This window comes from Clarias gariepinus, chromosome 9 (assembly GCF_024256425.1).
Source record: "Clarias gariepinus isolate MV-2021 ecotype Netherlands chromosome 9, CGAR_prim_01v2, whole genome shotgun sequence".
Lineage (NCBI taxonomy): Eukaryota > Metazoa > Chordata > Actinopteri > Siluriformes > Clariidae > Clarias > Clarias gariepinus.
Window position 1 is genome coordinate 29760297 of NC_071108.1, and position 17781 is coordinate 29778077.

At 38.9% G+C, this 17781-nt stretch overlaps 1 protein-coding gene across 5 annotated transcripts in view; it reads left to right on the forward strand.

Annotated features, from left to right (window-relative positions):
• The first annotated feature begins 782 nt into the window (after positions 1-782).
• Positions 783-17781, forward strand: part of sorbs3 (sorbin and SH3 domain containing 3) — a 54042-nt gene continuing 37043 nt past the window's right edge. For 3 of the 5 annotated variants that reach the window (XM_053504264.1, XM_053504267.1, XM_053504268.1), the window contains exon 1: positions 7081-7209. The gene's annotated coding sequence lies outside the window, so the exon portion shown is untranslated. Of the gene's footprint in view, positions 801-3364; positions 3483-7080; positions 7210-17781 lie in introns of those variants that run through there. The other 2 variants (XM_053504265.1, XM_053504266.1) reach the window with 2 other exon arrangements.

Below are 17781 nucleotides of genomic sequence, written 5' to 3' on the forward strand. Positions count from 1 at the left end.
AGAGCAAACCGTTTCACAAAAGGCCTGACTAAATAAATATGTTTTCAGCCTAGACATAAACACTATATTAAGACTATATCTAAAAAAGGATATTCCAGAACTTCGGGTCTTTGTAAGAAAAAGCGCTTCCACCTGCTGTAGTTTTCATAACACAAGGTACCAACAAGCATCTTACACCTTTTGAACAAAGCTGGCGTGGCTGATCATAAAACACTAGTAGTTGATTCAGGTACTGGTGTGTGATACCATTTAGTGCTTTATATGTTAATAGTAGTATTTAAGAAACAATGCAAAATTTCACTGGGATAGAAAAACGCTGTTATATTCTAGTTCTCTTAAGGACACTGGACTAACTGGAGCTGGTTTATACAGTACACCGACTGTAGAAGAACATCCAGACAGTAAGTTACAGTGTGTGTTCAGCATTCAGATGTACAGATGTGCCAGTCATATACCCACATGACAGATCAAACCCACACCACTGCTTTCAAACTGTAAGAGGAAATAGGTTTGTTCTCCTGATTCCAAAACACAAGAGGGAGTTGCCTCTGAGAGCGCTCTGGTGTTTCTATTATTTCCATCTGTGCATGAGTGTGTTGGATGGAAACTATTATGGAGCCCCCATCTTGTTAGGCCCTGCGAGGTGTGTGTGTGTGTGTGTGTGTGTCTGATTCTGGTTTGCATACAGACTGAGTCACAGAAGCACAGCCCATTAGTAGACGCCCCCAGCCCAAAACACAACAGTGTCTTTCCTGCTTCTCTCATTCCCGCTAACTGTTTGACTGGAACTTCATCTCACAGTAGGTACCGGTTTCTCTCCTGTCACTGCACTGGTTTCTGCACTAGCTTCACTACCTAACACTTACCATGTGTGCTATCGTTCATCTAATTACTTTCTTTGTGCATGTTTACCTGATTTAAATCTCCACTCCGTATATTGAGAAATGAGACTTTAATACCCTCATGTGAACTCGCATAGCATGATCTTCCGGATTGCAAGCACAGAGTGTGTGACTTGTAAATGGGATACAAACCCATATGCTGAATAGGGCTGTGTGAGTGCCTTTGTTTTATTCACTAGTGCCATTTTTGTTCAAGCTGCATTGTTGAACTGGACCAAAGTGAATGCCAGCATTAGGGCAAACACTGGGGCACTGTGTTTGTCATGTTACATAACCAAGTATGCCATAATTAATACGCTTCATATTATGCTTAAGACACATTCTTTTAGGGTGTGTATCATTCAATCATTATGGCATTACTCTTTACTATGATTTAAATGTGATGCATTGTGATTCGGTATTGAGGAAACATTTCATTCATTCATTAATCTACAGTAAGTGCTTTATGTTGGTCAGGATTGTGGTGTGCCTGGAGCCTGTCCCAGGAAAACTGGCATGAAATGGGAATACACCCTGAATGGAATGCCAGTCTGTAACAGGGCATGATGCTATTATGAAAGCAGTACAGCACGGTAATTTGAGCTAGAGGAGAGGAAACCCAAAACTCTATTAAGCGACTGACGATTGACAGGCACAGAAGCCACACCTCCTACCCTGTGGTTGGCTGTCATATGGGTTATAACTCATTAACTGGGACTCACGAGTCCTTCGCTTGTTTACTGGGGGTAAAGCCCACACCTCCCTCAGAAGGTTATACTGTACAAACAAAAGCCATACCTTGTTTTTATTACAAGTTCCATTTGCTTGTGGGGACCATTGGTAATTAGTGACTGGATGTTTTTTTTTTTTTTTTGGGGGGGGGGGGGGGGGGGGCAATATTGATCAGTAATTGATTGTTTAGTGATTGGTTGATGAGATCAATTTTGATTAGTGATTGGTTTTGAGAAACAATAGTGGTCAATGATTGTTCAATGAGAACACTAATAATTAGTAAATGTATGTTGAGAAAAGCTCATGTTGTTTTTTAAAAACAATGATGATCTGTGATTGGATGCTGGGCCAAACGGTGATCAGTGATCGGTTTGTGAAAACAATAGTAATCTGTGATTGGTTGCTGTGAAAAATTGTGGTCAGTGATTGTTTTTTAAGAACAGTAATGTTCAGTGATTGGATGTTGGGGACAATGGTGATCTGTGATTGGATGGTGGGAACAACGGCGATTAGTGATTGCTTTGGGGGTACAATAGTGATCAGTGATTGTTCATTGAACACTGGTAATTGGTAATTGGCTGTTGAGGAACAGTCATGTTGCTTTTTGGAAAAAATGGTGTTTAGTAATTTGTTGTTGGGGAAAATGGTGATAAGTCATTGGTTGCTAGGAAAAATAGTGATCAGATTAGTTGCAGGGGGAAATTGTGATTAGTAATTGCTTGCTGGGGAAAATAGTGACCAGTGAGTTGTTGATGGAAACAATAATGATCAGTGATTTTTTTGTGAGAACAATGGTGATCAGTAGTTAATTGTTGGGAACACTGGTGATTAATGGTTGTTTTTTATGCGAACAATAGTTTACAGTGATTGGTTTTGGGGAACAATAGTGATTACTGATTGGTTGCTAGGGAAAATAGTGATTACTGATTGGTTGCTAGGGAAAATGGTGATTACTGATTGGTTGCTAGGGAAAATGGTGATTACTGATTGGTTGCTAGGGAAAATGGTGATTACTGATTGGTTGCTAGGGAAATTGTGATTACTGATTGGTTGCTAGGGAAAATGCTGATTACTGATTGGTTGCTAGGGAAAATGGTGATTACTGATTGGTTGCTAGGGAAATTGTGATTACTGATTGGTTGCTAGGGAAAATGCTGATTACTGATTGGTTGCTAGGGAAAATGCTGATCAGTGATTGTTTTTTTTTTTTTGTTTTTTTTACAAATAATAGATATTAATGTACAAATAATAGATGATTGATCATTGATCTTTATCCCCATCCCCCATTGATCCCCCAACACCAATCAATTCCCTGGAGCCATTCACATGGATCATGCTTTAGGTCAATATGTTTATATCGCGTAAAAATTCAGTCATATCCTCGCATTTAGATTCATTTCAGGAAAATGATTCCTTATAGATGTTGCTTCTTGCAGTCAGTACATGCCTACCATATTTGTCCACTCTTTAGTTTAAAATAATATTATCTTAGTTTTAAATTTCCCAAAGACTAGAAAAGATGCAAAATGTTTGTTTGTTTCTGTACTTCATGTGGATTTATAGCCTTATTAGCATCACAGTATTACGAGTAAATATTTGCCAGAGTTTATCAAACTCACACACAGTCTTATATAACACCGGGCCTTGCCCATAGCGTCGTACTTTCAATACTGTCAGTTTGGTGTTAAGCCGTCGTACGCTTCGGCTGTAATAATATTTCAACACTGATGTCATTTATGGCATTTTTTCAGTTGTTACTGCTTAATGATCTTGAGCAAATCGAATACCTTGCCTAAATTGGACAACCGTGATGACTGTGGACAGTTACGAGTGCTGTATGCACTGATGCAACGACTCGACTTTTGGCAGGTAGGATGAGGAAAGTGTGTATACTGTACTGTACTGTATGTGCCCCCTTTATTCTTTTCTCCTTTCTTCTTTCTCCTCTTTTTGCTCTTAGAAGTCTTGGGAATTAAATGCTCCTTAAACGCATGACGCATGACACACACACACACACACACAAAACTTCAGATACTAGCCTGAGTTACACTGCCTCCTTCCAAACCACTGAATTATTAAAAAGTTGCTGACTCCTACAGCTTTAGAGAGCCAAAGACCTTCATAAGCAGCTTTCCTTTAAACACACACAAACACACACACACACACACACACCCACAGGTTATTCACTTACTGAGAAAAAAAATCATCTATACAGTATATCATACATGTTATGTTGGAACTACATAGTGTTCACATATGCACATGTGCGTGTGAGTGTGTGTGTGTGTGTGTGTGAGTGAGTGCACATGTGTGTATATGAACAGCAAACGCTGCATGCTGCAGGAATAATGAAGCCTGTCACCTGACCTCAGGGTTACATAACGCCTCTCCTGCAGGCCATGCTGCTGTGTGATCTTACATCTGAAACCCTTCACCTGTGGGAGAACTGGTTTAGATTCTGCGCCTTAGCGACGTTAAACAGAAACCATTCGGTCTCCTCCAGGACAAATAATCCTGTTTATGACCCTGTTGTGTTTACATTTTTGTCTTCGGGGAATTTTTCCAGCTAATCCAGGTTTCAGCAGGTCATGGTTATCGGTGGCATGCTAAGACTGTTAGTGTGTATTATTCCTTCAAGTTTTGCCCATTTCAGATGTTTCTCATCACGTATGCAGTATGTACGCAGCATTCTTGTGCTGTGCTGGGTTTGACAGCTCGCCAAACAAAACGAGATGCATTTAAAGGGATACTTCAGGGGTTTTTTTTCGGTCTCAGCGTTGCATACGATTGTGAACCAAGAACAAGAATCTCTGTTTGTAGAAATGAGCGAAAAGCATTGTGAACAGCAAGGTGGCATAGAATGAAGGTACTGTATGGGAGCCTGAGTGCACTACATAAAAAAGTTAGTGTTTTATGTCTAATAATTAAGATTTTATTTCCCAGAATTGTGACTTTATTTCTCAAAATTGTGACATTATTTTCGAAATCTGAGTTTCTTTCTCACAATCATGACTTTAATTCTAAGAACTCTGACTTTATCACTCTTAATTGCAACTTTATTTTTTTAGAATCCTAATTTTATGTCTCATAATTGTGACTTTGCTAGTTTAAATAACCACATTACTTCTCGCAATTCTTGTTTTTTTATAATTCAGACTTTTTCTTAGATTTTTTTTTTTAAAACTTGCACTTCATAACTGCACTATTCACTTTCTATATACTCTATGCACTTTTATAAATACTTTATTTTTTTAATTCTGACTTATTTTTTGCCTTTGCAAATTTTTTTCTAAAAATTCCAATTTCATTACCAAAAATTACGACTTTATTTCTCAGAATCCTGACTTTATTTCTCATACTGTAATTGCGACTTTGTTACTCCAAATTGCAACCTCTCAAAATTCTTGTTTTTCTTATAATTCTGATTCCTTCCTTACATGCAACTTAAATTCTCAATGACCATTTTTTCTCATAATTCAAAATTTCTCTGCAATTCTGACTTTATTTCTCAAATTCTAACTTTTGCAAGTTCGTTTTTAAAAATTGTGATTACCCACCCTTATGACTTAATCTCTCAGAATTCCTACTATATTTCTCATGATTGCAATGAGAATTTCAGATTTCTGACATTGTCTGTGAAAACCAAGCTTTTTTTTGTGATTTGTTGTTTTCTAAATAAAAACATTAAGCCTATTAATATTTTTTTGCAATCCTTGATTTTCTTATAATTGTAAGTTTAATTCTCATAATTCTGCCATTTTTTATGCAATTTTGACTTTTTAAATTTGCAACATATTCCAATTTTTTTTTATTATGGTAGAATCCTGACTTTATTTTGCACAATTGCTTGTGATTTAATTCTCACAATTACAAACTTTATTTCTAAAAATTTAGACTTTATCATGCATTACCAGACTCCTCAGTTGACTAGCAGTTTCTTGGTCAGTAGTTATCCGTCCATCCAACATTTCTGTTGCATCCACTGATATCTTTGTTGTTGGCCTGAAGGTTGGTCTGAATGGGGCCAGTTTCTGTGTCATCCTTCTTGTTTTGTCTCCAGGGACAGAAGGCTTAGTTTAATCCAGGCAGTTCTTCTAGTAACAGCAAACCACTCCTAAAATAGTTCTCTCTGATTTCATCTATGTTCATTTTTTACACTGTACAAGTTTCAGACTAACTTACTGTCCTGCAGAGAAGGTGATGAAGTCTGAAAATTATAGGTATAGAAATCATTTGCATTGCAGCTGGAGCTAAAGTCAGAACTGGGTCAGAAAGGGCCTGGGTCCGATCCCCAGCCACTGGGGACAGTACAGTACAGTACCAGTCCCAAGCGGGATGCATCAGGAAGGGCATCTGGTTTAAAACCTGTGCCTAGTTGTTGTGCGGATCAGTTCGGATCAGTCAGTCTATTAAAGGGAGCGGCCGAAAGACAACGGTACTGTGGTAAAAGTGGTACAGGCTTTGCACAACTCCTGATCCACTTCAGCACTGGTTATCATGCTGAGGCATAGTTTCAGTGCCAGCTATTTGATCAAATCGTAAAAATTAAAAATCTTTGGTCTTGTGAAACCAGCAGCTTGGTGATCACTTTCAACCTGCCTAAAACAATCCACGATCTCACATTTTATGAAGAAAAAGAAGAAGAAGAGGCAGCGATTTCCTATTGTGTCTTTAAAACAATGAAGTAATGGAATCAGCTGTCTGTACTGTAAGTGGTCATGGTCTTAAACGATGTGGCAAGGTCGGACATGTGTAGCCATGCTCCTATACGGTACGTCAATGCTTACAGAAGGGATCGGCAAGCAATTGTGCAACCCCTTAATGTCTTTCTAGCACGCAGCTCTTTCAGAAGCGATGTCTGTACTTGCAGAACAACATAATCTCTAGCTCTATACGTTGGTAAACAGCTGGTTTAATTGTATATGAATCAAGGGATTGATTAGTGTTTACTCCAGGCTTATGTCAGTCTCTGTCTGAGCCACTTGGAAGAACCTGTTCTTTTCTAAGTTGCAAACCTGTAGAAAGAGAGAAACGAGAACAAGAATGGAGGGAGATTAGCACAGTTAGAGGCTGTTTTGTATTTGACTTCCCCTGTTTTTATCAGCTCGCTGTAGAAAAACTACCTTATTCGCACAAAGATTAGGTTTGGTGCCCATTGAAATGTCACTCTTTAGTGTAGAAAGTCAGCCAAGAATGAGTCGAGTATATGCTGCCCGATCGTTTCCATGGCAACCCTTAGTGACGTGACGCTCACCCCAGGCAGTGAAAAGTGTGTGTGTGTGGGTGGGGGGTGGTGGGGGGGGGGGGGGGCAGTTACTCTATCAAGGGAGTGAATAGAGGTTAAGTGTAAAAGTAAAAAAGAGGGAGTGATTGAATGTGAGAATGAGAGAGAATGCGTAGCCAGTCGGTGAGATCAGAGAGAGAGAAAGAGAGAGAGAAAGAGAGAGAGAGAAACAAGAGGTCTTAGCTGGTCAGATGTGTAGTCAGAGTGTGTGGGAGAGAGTAAGAGAGAGAGAGAGAGAGGCTGTGTTTTCCTAAGGACTCTATGCACGGCAGTACCATCACACACTCCAGTAGATCTCTGACACAGACTTTGGTGAGTTCACTTTTAGCAACATTTAAACTTTACAACATGGTAGACTTTAACGTGTTGTCCCTATCCAGACCTTCAGTGCTTCATTCAGATAGGGACAGTAACATCTGGTAAACTGTCATTGTCTGTCTGAGCAGAAATACCCAGTTCTCACTCGGGGCAGGGTCTGATATAGCGAATGTTGGACGTGGAGCTCTTTGAGCTAGTTTGTTCTCAGGTGCTTTACATATTCAACGCTCTGATTTGTTTTAAAGGACATGGATATACAGTACGTATATGGTGCTGAAATCCAGGGTGGTGCTTGGAAAGCATTCTCATGGTTATCAGATTTGGTCATTTAGACAGTTTAAAGCTATATGATTTACTGAGTTTGAGCTTGTTCTTGTCAATTCTAGGACATTAATGTGTATTGGTTCATATAAATTTGTGACCGGCCTCGTAGCCTAGACTACTGTCAGAGCTGCTCTTATGGATAATTAATCAACAACTTTTGACCAATCAGAATCTAGATATAATATAATACATATTTATGTATATATCTTAAATATTTTAACCATACATTTGTCTAATTATAATTGAGTAATGTCAGTATTACTGTAACACTAAGCACCAAAATATAAAAGTGTAATTTTATGTATAATTTCATTGTTAACATGTTTTTATAAAACTTGCATGCTAAACTGCTGAACTTTGAGCCTTGTTTCATCTCTTTAAAGATTCCTCTTTACTGACTTTAACATGCATGAGTGAGAAGTTTCTCAGAAGTGGGGTTTTATGGAGTCAGAGCGGTTCCTCTTAATCATAAAAGGGAGGATCCTGCATTAAGAGGTCAGGGATTACTCTGGCTGTGTATTTCCCGTCCTTCCCTATAGCTGTTTTTCCTATGTATTGTAGGTAAATGTGACTGGTGTCAAGCCCATTAGTGTGTTTGTCAAGAGATAAAGGAATATAGTGTGCATGTGTGTGTGTGTGTGTGTGTGTGTGTGTGTGTGTGTTTGCATAAATGGGGTGGGGGCATAGCAGTATATAACGTATGTAACTTTCTCATGCGTCTCTGACAGATGTAAATAGAAATAAATATGCTGTAACAGCAGGCAATACCGCCTAACCCACAAAATAGCTAAAGTAGTTGTGCTGCAAAAATTTGTAGTCAAGTGACTAGCAAGCTCATATTGTAGCAACCAATAAAGAGAATAATCACAAGCTAGCCCACATTAGATTAGCTATTACAGTGTATTGTGTCCAAGTGTCCAAGAATGTTTTAAGCTAGCAAACATTACACTATTAAATAATGTAAAACAATAGAAAAGGTAGCTATTGAACTGGCTAGCAGTTTGCTGCTATATGACATTAGATGTGAACTGTAATATTATGCCAAAAGATCTCCATAGAATAGCAACCATATTGTGGAAAATAACATAAGATATCAGATCTAGCTAGATAACATTAGATTAATAACATTAGTTAATATTAACTGTCACGTTAGATAAGGTCACAATAAACCGGTAAACAATAGACTAATTAGCATGTTGGGTAAACCAGGAGAGAGATTTGCTTTTAGCTGGCTAACATACTGTAATACTATCATATTATGTGACATTAGCTTTGCATTAACGTACAAAGTATTTTTGTAATACAGACAAATGAACTGAACTGAACTGATCACTGGCTAAGTTGCGTGTACACCCAGGAGCCATTCAGTAAAAAGCAGCAAAGCATGTTTATGAATCTTACATTTTTTCCAGTCATGAAAACTGTTTAGAAAGAGTCAACCCACGATACCAGTGTTGCCTTTAGTATGCGTTCATAAGATACGTAATTTTTCATACTTTTTTATTCTATGCTGAGGTTCCGCTGTATATACCTGGGGACGATTTGCTTCTCCTTCTATATATTTGAAAGTGTCAAGAGGTAACTTCTTCAATAGTTCCTCTGCTTTCAATGTTGCCAACATACTGTAGGGACTAAATCTGGTCACTTTTTAGAATATAACAGCGACTTTCTTTCTGAAAAGAGCCTGAATTAAGTTTGACTAAGCCCCAGTTACTTGGCCTAACTGTTCCTATTGACAAATCAGCAGGGGTGAAAGTAGCTTTAAATTCTGACCAGTAATATGCAGCCAAATGGTGAGGTGAAGAAACCATGGAGGTGGTGGACCGTCCTGTAATTCTCATAAGTTTCTCTTTATGCCTCCACTTACTCCGCCTTATAGTGCTTCATCAGCTTACTAACGTTACCTTAAGAAAAATAATTCCAGAGTTGAATTCCAAATAGCGAGTGTAGGAAAGCTACACTATGTAGGGTATAGAATCTCTTGTTCCACACATCAAGTAGTGCCATTGTTCATGGGTTGGCGAGAGATTTGGTATTTAGTCTTAGACGCTATTAAGCTTTGTAGCTCACGTTAGCTGTGAACAAGCCCGCACTCACGTTACCTAGCAGTAAAAATTGAACCACAACATGAATGGTTCAGGGGCAATTTGGGCGACTAAGAAGCAGTCTCTAAGGAGATAAAGGGTTGTTTAAGATGGCAAAAAATCAAAGTATTTTTTTAGTGCAAACATTTAACACACTTCGAAGGATAACAGTCAGGCACTCGGATTGACCATTTATCATTCATAGAGTATGTACAGTTATGAATGGAAAATCTGCCTCATAATCAATGGATGCTACACCCTTAAAGATGACTAGTCAGTTTTCAACTAAAATGGAACCAGTGCCTCATTAGTTTATTATGGCCAAAATATGACTAAGGTTCCATTGGGAAACCACTTGCGTTTAATGGTAATAACGGACATTCCTTGCTGAAGCAAACTCCAAACTCAGATTTTAGACCTGTGGTCTACTTAGTCACCCTATTTGATGGCCTGAATTTCCTTTTAACCCACAATCTCGAATGTAAAGTTTCCTCTGCTTAGGTGAAAAACTTAACAGAAACACGTAGAGCAGCATTCCAAGGTGTTCTCACATGGTTCCTTGCTAGGTACTGAGCGTTCCATGAAACGTTGTGTCAGCTTACTGTACTTGTTTTATCCTACAATGTAAAGCTGCGGTACAGCTGAGAACATAACTCGGGTTACAGGAGCATGCGTAGCAGTAGTCTGTGGGAGAACATAGACCGACTTGTTTCGAAACAGCTAGACATGTCCGAGTCCTAACCTGTTTCCACCCTGAAGGACTGTCTGGCTGTTCACTATCGAACGGTATGCAGCATCTGGGCTGATCAGAGAGCCATACATGGAAAGGAGATGTACTTGTCTCTGATTAATGTGTGTATCTTTTAATAACGTTTGATTGTAAGCAGACGCACACAGCCATGTATGGGCGAGAGTGAAGAAGGGAGGGGAGAATGTGCACGTGTGTTTGTGTGAGGAAGAAAGAGAGAGGATTATGGTGTTATATAAAAAAAAATAATAAAGGGAGTGTCTGGAAATGCTGAAAAAGGAGAATGGAGGGATGATAAAGATGAATGGAAGGATTTTGTCTTGACTATGGGTCAAATGTAGTGAGACTTACTGTACCTTGCACATTATTTTGAGTGGTAGCCTGGTACTTGTCTATTATTGTTTCTTTAATAGACGATGTCTTGATCTCTTTGTAACCCTTAATGTTTTTTATTTCTTTCTGTTTCTCTCTCTCACACACACACACACATGGGCAGATTTGAATATACTGAGCAGATAGGATTGCTCATCATTTGCCATGCAAAGTAGGAAACAAGTTAAGCGTTTTCGAATTCGCCTGAAGCGAATTGGAGGAAGTCACAGTACTGTAACTCACACGCAATTGTTCTTGTTCTTCATATTGATTTGTATGCATACTTGCATGGTCCTTTGAGATTTTTGTTACAGATCTGATGTATAACAGAGCCTGCAAACATGCGTCATTGTCGTGCACCAATATGGAGTACATAAACACATCTTCTTCCTTTTATGGAAACGTGTTAAAACAGGGATTTATGTCTCCTGATCTATTTGGACAGACCTGTTGACTGATTGGACTCGGCTTTTCCAGTGTGACAAACAAAACATCGTAGGTTCAGGACGTCTTCCAAATACCACTGAGAATTTGTCTTATCCCAGGAATGAGGGTGCCAGACAGCTGTGGCACACGGAGCGAACTAGCTATTCATTTATTTATGCGAGTGACTGCTAATATACTTCATGCAGGGTAAGAATACTTTACAATCAATATGGAATGCCAGTTCTCTCCATTGCAAAGACCATCTTAGAATAACCTGAACCATAATCAAAATGCATATGTAAGAAGTTCTTGGTGTTTAATAGGTATTGTCTATTAAACTGGATATAAAAGAATTCAGTGGAAAATTGTTTGCAGGAGCATTTAATAATAAAAAAAAAAGGATCCAAAATACCATATGGCTTGAAATAATATAACTGGGAATGAGTTTTGGACAAATTATGCTGTCAAGTATAATCACTGATTTATCCCTTTATTTCATGTGAAATTAAGGTCTTAATAAAAAGCATTCTAAATCCCAAGATCCAAATCCATGACCGAGAGTAGAGATCATCTAGAAAACAAATGGTGCTGTATAACAAGAGGAAGAGTTACAGTAGTGTATGTCTGTTGTAGGTAATTAGCTGCAGTGGCTGAGCTGCATTATTGGAAGATTTACCACATATGCAAAATTCTTTCACAGTTTAATAGTTATTTGTAATAGTCGGCTTTGCATTTTATTACAGTTTGTGAAATACATGAAATGTGCCGTGAAGGTTCTTGGTCATTTATGGCTAATCACCATTTATCAACATAAATGTTATCAACATCACCATTGCCTATGAAACCATTTATGTGCAACTTTACTAAAAGATTGACAAATGAGATCCAATGGACAAGCTGTTTAAAAATGGAAAACAGTATTGTTTTTTCTATTGTTTCCACAAGAACAATAAGGCATGGGCAGTTGAGTAGAAGGGCCTTTTTTTGACCTCACTGGTTGTTAAATTGCTTGAATAGTTGATGGAAAAGCTGACAAACTCAGGGGAAAGCAAAATAAGTGATGACAATGGCATTTGTCTTAAAGAGGGCTGGGTTAGTTGACAGACGGACACATTAGCATCGAATCTATGCTGGTGGTCCTCGGCCCAGACAATTGTAAAGAAGTAGAAGATGGCTTGAACTTCCAGCATGAGTGGACTCTTTGATCTGGTCTGCCACCCAAATGACTGACGCATTGCGTATCTTTTTTTTATTTGCATCATTTGAATATTTCTACAATTCTTCCGCTTTTTGGAAAGTTTTGTTACGCCTATGTAAACTATTGATTCTCACAACACCATAGATAATAGTCATAAATGGAAGGTAGCTAAATCGCATGCCATATCAAGCCCCAGTCATCATTTTTCCCATTCGCCTACTGGTTGGTCATGCTCCCAGACCGATGACTCAGCTGGCTTATCCCATCAAAGGCTGGGTGACGTTACCTTCAACGATTCCTGTGGAAAAAATTCATTCACTGTGATGTCCCTTGTAGGAAGTTGCACTTTTTTTTCCACCAAGCATTGGAATAGATTTTAACATCATATCTCAGAGATCTTGCCTCACTTACACTGCTATCTGTAACCCGACCAAAACATCTGGCAGAAGGAATTGAAGCTCTCACAATGGGACCTATAACAAAGGAGTTATGATGTTACTGAGCTGTTAGTTTCAAGTCTAGAATTACGTCGACTGGAACCAATTACTGTATGGAGTGCATTACCCTAAAACTCTAGAAAATATATCTGCGAACAGAAGAATAACTTGTTAGATGACATAATTTAATGTCTGTTTGCATTGTAAGAGGAACTCATCCCTTTTAGATTATACAGAATTGAAGGGAGGGATTACGCACAAGAAAGAGCAACAAAGCCAGTGCAGTGTGAAATTAGGTTGTACAGAGAGCAGTCTCATTTATGAGAAACCCAGCTGTGATCTTAACAAGTTTCAGCTTTTCATACAACTTTGATCTTAACTATTTACAACGTGATCTTAACCAAAAGCCAGAACTTTGAGACGAACCCCATAAACTTACGATGGTGGGTTCGTGTTGGTTAGAACACAGTTACTTCTACGAAACCAAGATTTTTAATGATATTTTAGCTTTGAGGTAAATCAGTTAAAGCTTATAATTATCATGTAGGTAGATCTGTCAGCTAATAAGGAAAACAATTACAACACATTTACGGCATGTTGAAAATGAGTATAAATAAGGATGAACTAGAAACTAGCCTGATAAAATCACCAATGACCACCTCATGCATTACGGCATATGGTAGCAATTACTGTCTCCACCCCTCAGGCCTCCCATTCATTAGCTAAATTCATTATCTCAGTCTAACCTGACTGTTACCCCATGCAGCTGGTATGCAGGTCTGCTGTCCTTCCATGTTTGCCTCTGATGTCAGAGCCGGAACCTAGCAGTCTATAAAACAGCTGAAACACCAATTAGACTTAGAAAACAATTTGTTTAGCAAACAACAGACATCCTGCTCGCTTGTATAAAGATGAAAGCTTGATTAGATTAGAATGATGGATGGATCATGGGATGGCTGGCTGGATAGTTGAAAGAAAGGATGATGGATGGATAAAAAGGCTAGAGAAGATAGAATGGATTTGGGGAACCTTAAATGGGCCATATAGGTGTCAGTGGAGGTCCAGTCATTTTTGTTAGTGTTGATGTACAGTATGATGTATAATATATTATTCATTCTGAAGATGCTTTTAGGAAGCTTTAGGGCCAACACACATCTCTTAGGGCTAGAATAACACAGAACTAAATAAAGCTTAAAGAAAGTCTCAAGAAGAGCAGAGCTGCAGAGCGCCCGAGTAGCCACGAGTTCTCGGAAATGTATCTGATGTCATTGCCAAGTTTACTGTACTGGCTATGCGACATTCCGGAGCTCGGTGCTCAACATCAGGCCAGGAAACGACTCTTGCCCTGGAGTCCATGTAGGGCCTGCTGGATAAACAGAAGCCAAAAGCATAGATGATTCTGTATATATTCAAGAACATCCTGATCTACTTGTCTTCCATGAGAGACATGAGAGAAAGTTCAGAAGTTTTAAAGCTATCCTTACTTCTGAATTAACGATTCAATTGTTGTGTTTACCGAAATCAGTAACTAATAAATCATAGAGGATCATATTACTCACTCACTCACTTACTTACTTACCATCCACACCGCTTTATCCTGTATACAGGGTCACGAGTGCCTGGAGCTTAACCCAGGCATACAGTATGGGGTGCAAATCCATTGCAAGGCACACACATACACGCGCACTCGCTCATTCACACACTATGGGCTGTTTGGGAACGCCAATCAGCCTAACTTGCATGTCTTTGGACTGTGGGAGGAAACCAGAGTATCCAGAGGAAACCCAACAAGCATGGGGAGAACATGCAATCTCTATTCACACCGAACCCCGACGCTAGAGGTGCAAGGCAACAGTGCTAAGTGCTTTTGGCAAATACAGACTGGAATTAGTTTGGGAAAAGATTGCTTTCATGCAACCTGAACAGTAGAAAACAAAACAAAACACTGAATATTATTTTTATAAACTAGATTTGAACCATATCCAGATGTGGTTTAAAATCAGATTCCTAAATCTGTGTCTGGAGGCTATAGCCACTCAAATCAGATTCCAAAATGTCTGTTATGTCACTTCAATGCAACAAGGAAGTTTAAGTCTATGGGATGATGTAGTATGGACATGGTTTCATTGTTGAAAAACAAGCGGGAATGCTGGAGTTGTTCTACACCATGTCTAGACAGCGACGGGCTATCAACAATCTTAACTGTTTTTTGTTGTTATCTGTCTGTTGGTATAAGTTGCCAGCATTTGACGTCACACAACTTTTTACTTTCAGCTTTTCACTGGCTAGATTTTAGGATAATTTTTGCTGTTCCAGACAACAATCATGCATCACTTTCACTCACTCATTCACTCACTCATCGTCTATACTGCTTTATTCTGTATGCAGGGTCTCGGGGGGGGGGCCTATCCCAGGAGACTTAGGGCACATGGTGGGGTACACCCTGGATGGAGTGCCAATCCACCACAGGTCTCACACACACACACACACACACTTACATCTCCATTCCCACACTACGGGCAATGGGGACACCAATTAGCCTACTCTACATGTCATGGAAGGAAACACAACACAGACCTCAAGGCAGGGATCGAACCCGGAACCCGTCGCTGTGACAGAATTTCTTTATTAAAACTTTGACCTTTGCTACAGTATGACTCCTATCTTACCGCCACCAACCATCACTGCCACTGCTGTACAAAACGTAAAGCAGTGGCAGTGATGAATCCTAAACCAAAGAACATTTCAAAAAATACCTTTATCGACTTCAAGCTGACTTTGTTTCTATTTCTGTAGTTTTCTGCACGAGCCTGGATTGATGATGGAAAAAGAACATAGGGAGTTGTAATTAATCGCAGGTCTGTATCCAGGTTATAAGATATTCATTGCAAAACCTGCCATGAAAAACGAATTTCATATGATCACACTGTCTGCTAGAGAATTCAGCTGAGACTTTATTAGGATTATGTCATGCAGTGTGAAAAGTGATAAAGAATGATGTAATCACAAACTTTGCTCAAGGCCTTACAATGGCCAATTGATAGCCTTGGGATTTGATAATAATGAGCCAGTTAAGAGCACTGACACTTAAATTAAGTATTTTTTCTTTTACCTCTGAAAGTTATCTTCCACATTTGAAGCTTATGTATGAAATTGTAATATTTTGATGTATTGCGTAATTCATATAAGAGACACATGTAGAAACGTTGTAATGAATTCTACTGGAGATTTTTAAGATTTTTTGCTTAATTTATCGCTGGTCTGAAACCAGATGAATCTCATAATTAAAAAAAAGTGTAAATGCAGCACTATTAAGGTGATCTGTAATAGCAGTAATAAAGCTAATAAACAAATCCTTGGCCCTGGTGTGCTCCACATGAAAGAGGGGCCTTCGGGGGAAGTCGACGTGCTTTAACCATGTGTTGAGAATAAACACTCCTAAAGCCTTGTCATGTTCTGCATAGTTATTTGAGCGGTTTTATGGCCTGGCTATCAGGAAGAAGCTTGACCGTATTAGGCTGACTTTCTCCGATGTCTCTCTTAATCTTAGACGGGCGTTTGAGTTTTTCCTGCCGCGTGCGCTCTCTTTCTCTCGCTCGCTTTCTCTTTTTCTTGGTACCCATTTAGGTAATAGAGGCCTGAGAAAGCCAGGCATGCTGCAGTCCAGGCCAAACAACTTTATTGGCTTTATATGGCTTTTTAAGGCTTGGAGTGCAACAACTGCTGTTATTTTGTTGGTTAATGGTGCCAAAATTGTGGTTTCCATCTTAAAGACACAGCACTGACAGGAAGAACGGGAGGTAATTGCAAAGGATAGGAGGATATTATATCATTATGCGCTCTCTCGCACACACACACACACACGATTGCATACTTGGACTTGCATACTTTTTTTGTCTGGTTTAAGCATTCAGGATTAGCAAGAAATTAAATAGATCTGTTCTCATATACTGTATGATTACACAATTTTCAATAATCTTCATATTTTCTAATGAAAAAACACATTATGTTATCTGCCTCCTTTATTTGCAGCATGAATAACTGCAGTGTCTGAAATGATGAGCTCGTTTCGACCAGCCGTTTGCATGCTGATTTAAATTGATTTAAAAAAAAAAAAAAAAGATTGTTCTGAAAGATGGATTGTCATGGGATTAGAAATGACAAAGGTGCTTTTTTTCCGCCATGGCAGAGGCAGATGCGTGGGTAAGGAGTAGAAATTCTTGACCAATGTGTTTAGATGCAGTTATGTGAATTGTTATGTAGGTATGTACATTGTGGGGGTTACTGACTACTTTTGGTAATGTTTAAGGGTGAGTCAGAGCTGGTCTTGTGAAATATGAGTCTGGAATGAAGGTCTGTTTTCCAAAGTACACAACGCTTGCAAAGTTGACTCCCACACACAACCATAAATACTGCATGTGTGTACTGTACAGTATACTGTATATTCCTGTATATATTTAGTCATCATTCATTTATATATATATATATACACACACAATGACTAAGGAAACATCACCAGGTTTGTTGAACAGCAAGTTTCATTATAAAAATTGATGTTTTATGGGGAACTATTACAAGAATACCAGAATTTTTACAAGTAATAGCCCCGATATCGGTGGGTTGCCACACCTCATTCTACCCAACCACAGCATGGAGTCTTGGTAGTATTAGGTGCGTCAACCCGCCAATAATGGTGCTCAAACCCATCCTTAAGAAAATCAACAACCTAGAGCCTTTTTTACAAGAATACATTAAATGTAAAATGTGGGAGTGGTGGCTCAGGCAGCTACGGTTCTAGGTTGTTGATTTTCTGAGGATCTGGGTTTGAGCCTCACCACTAGGTGCCAGTCCTACTCAAAAGACTTTAATATAACGTTTGTTATATGTTAATGTTTCACTGACACAAAGGTCTGTTGTTCTGGAACAGTATTGTCAAGTGCATTTGCAAAACACATCAAGGTTTTCATGAAGACCTTC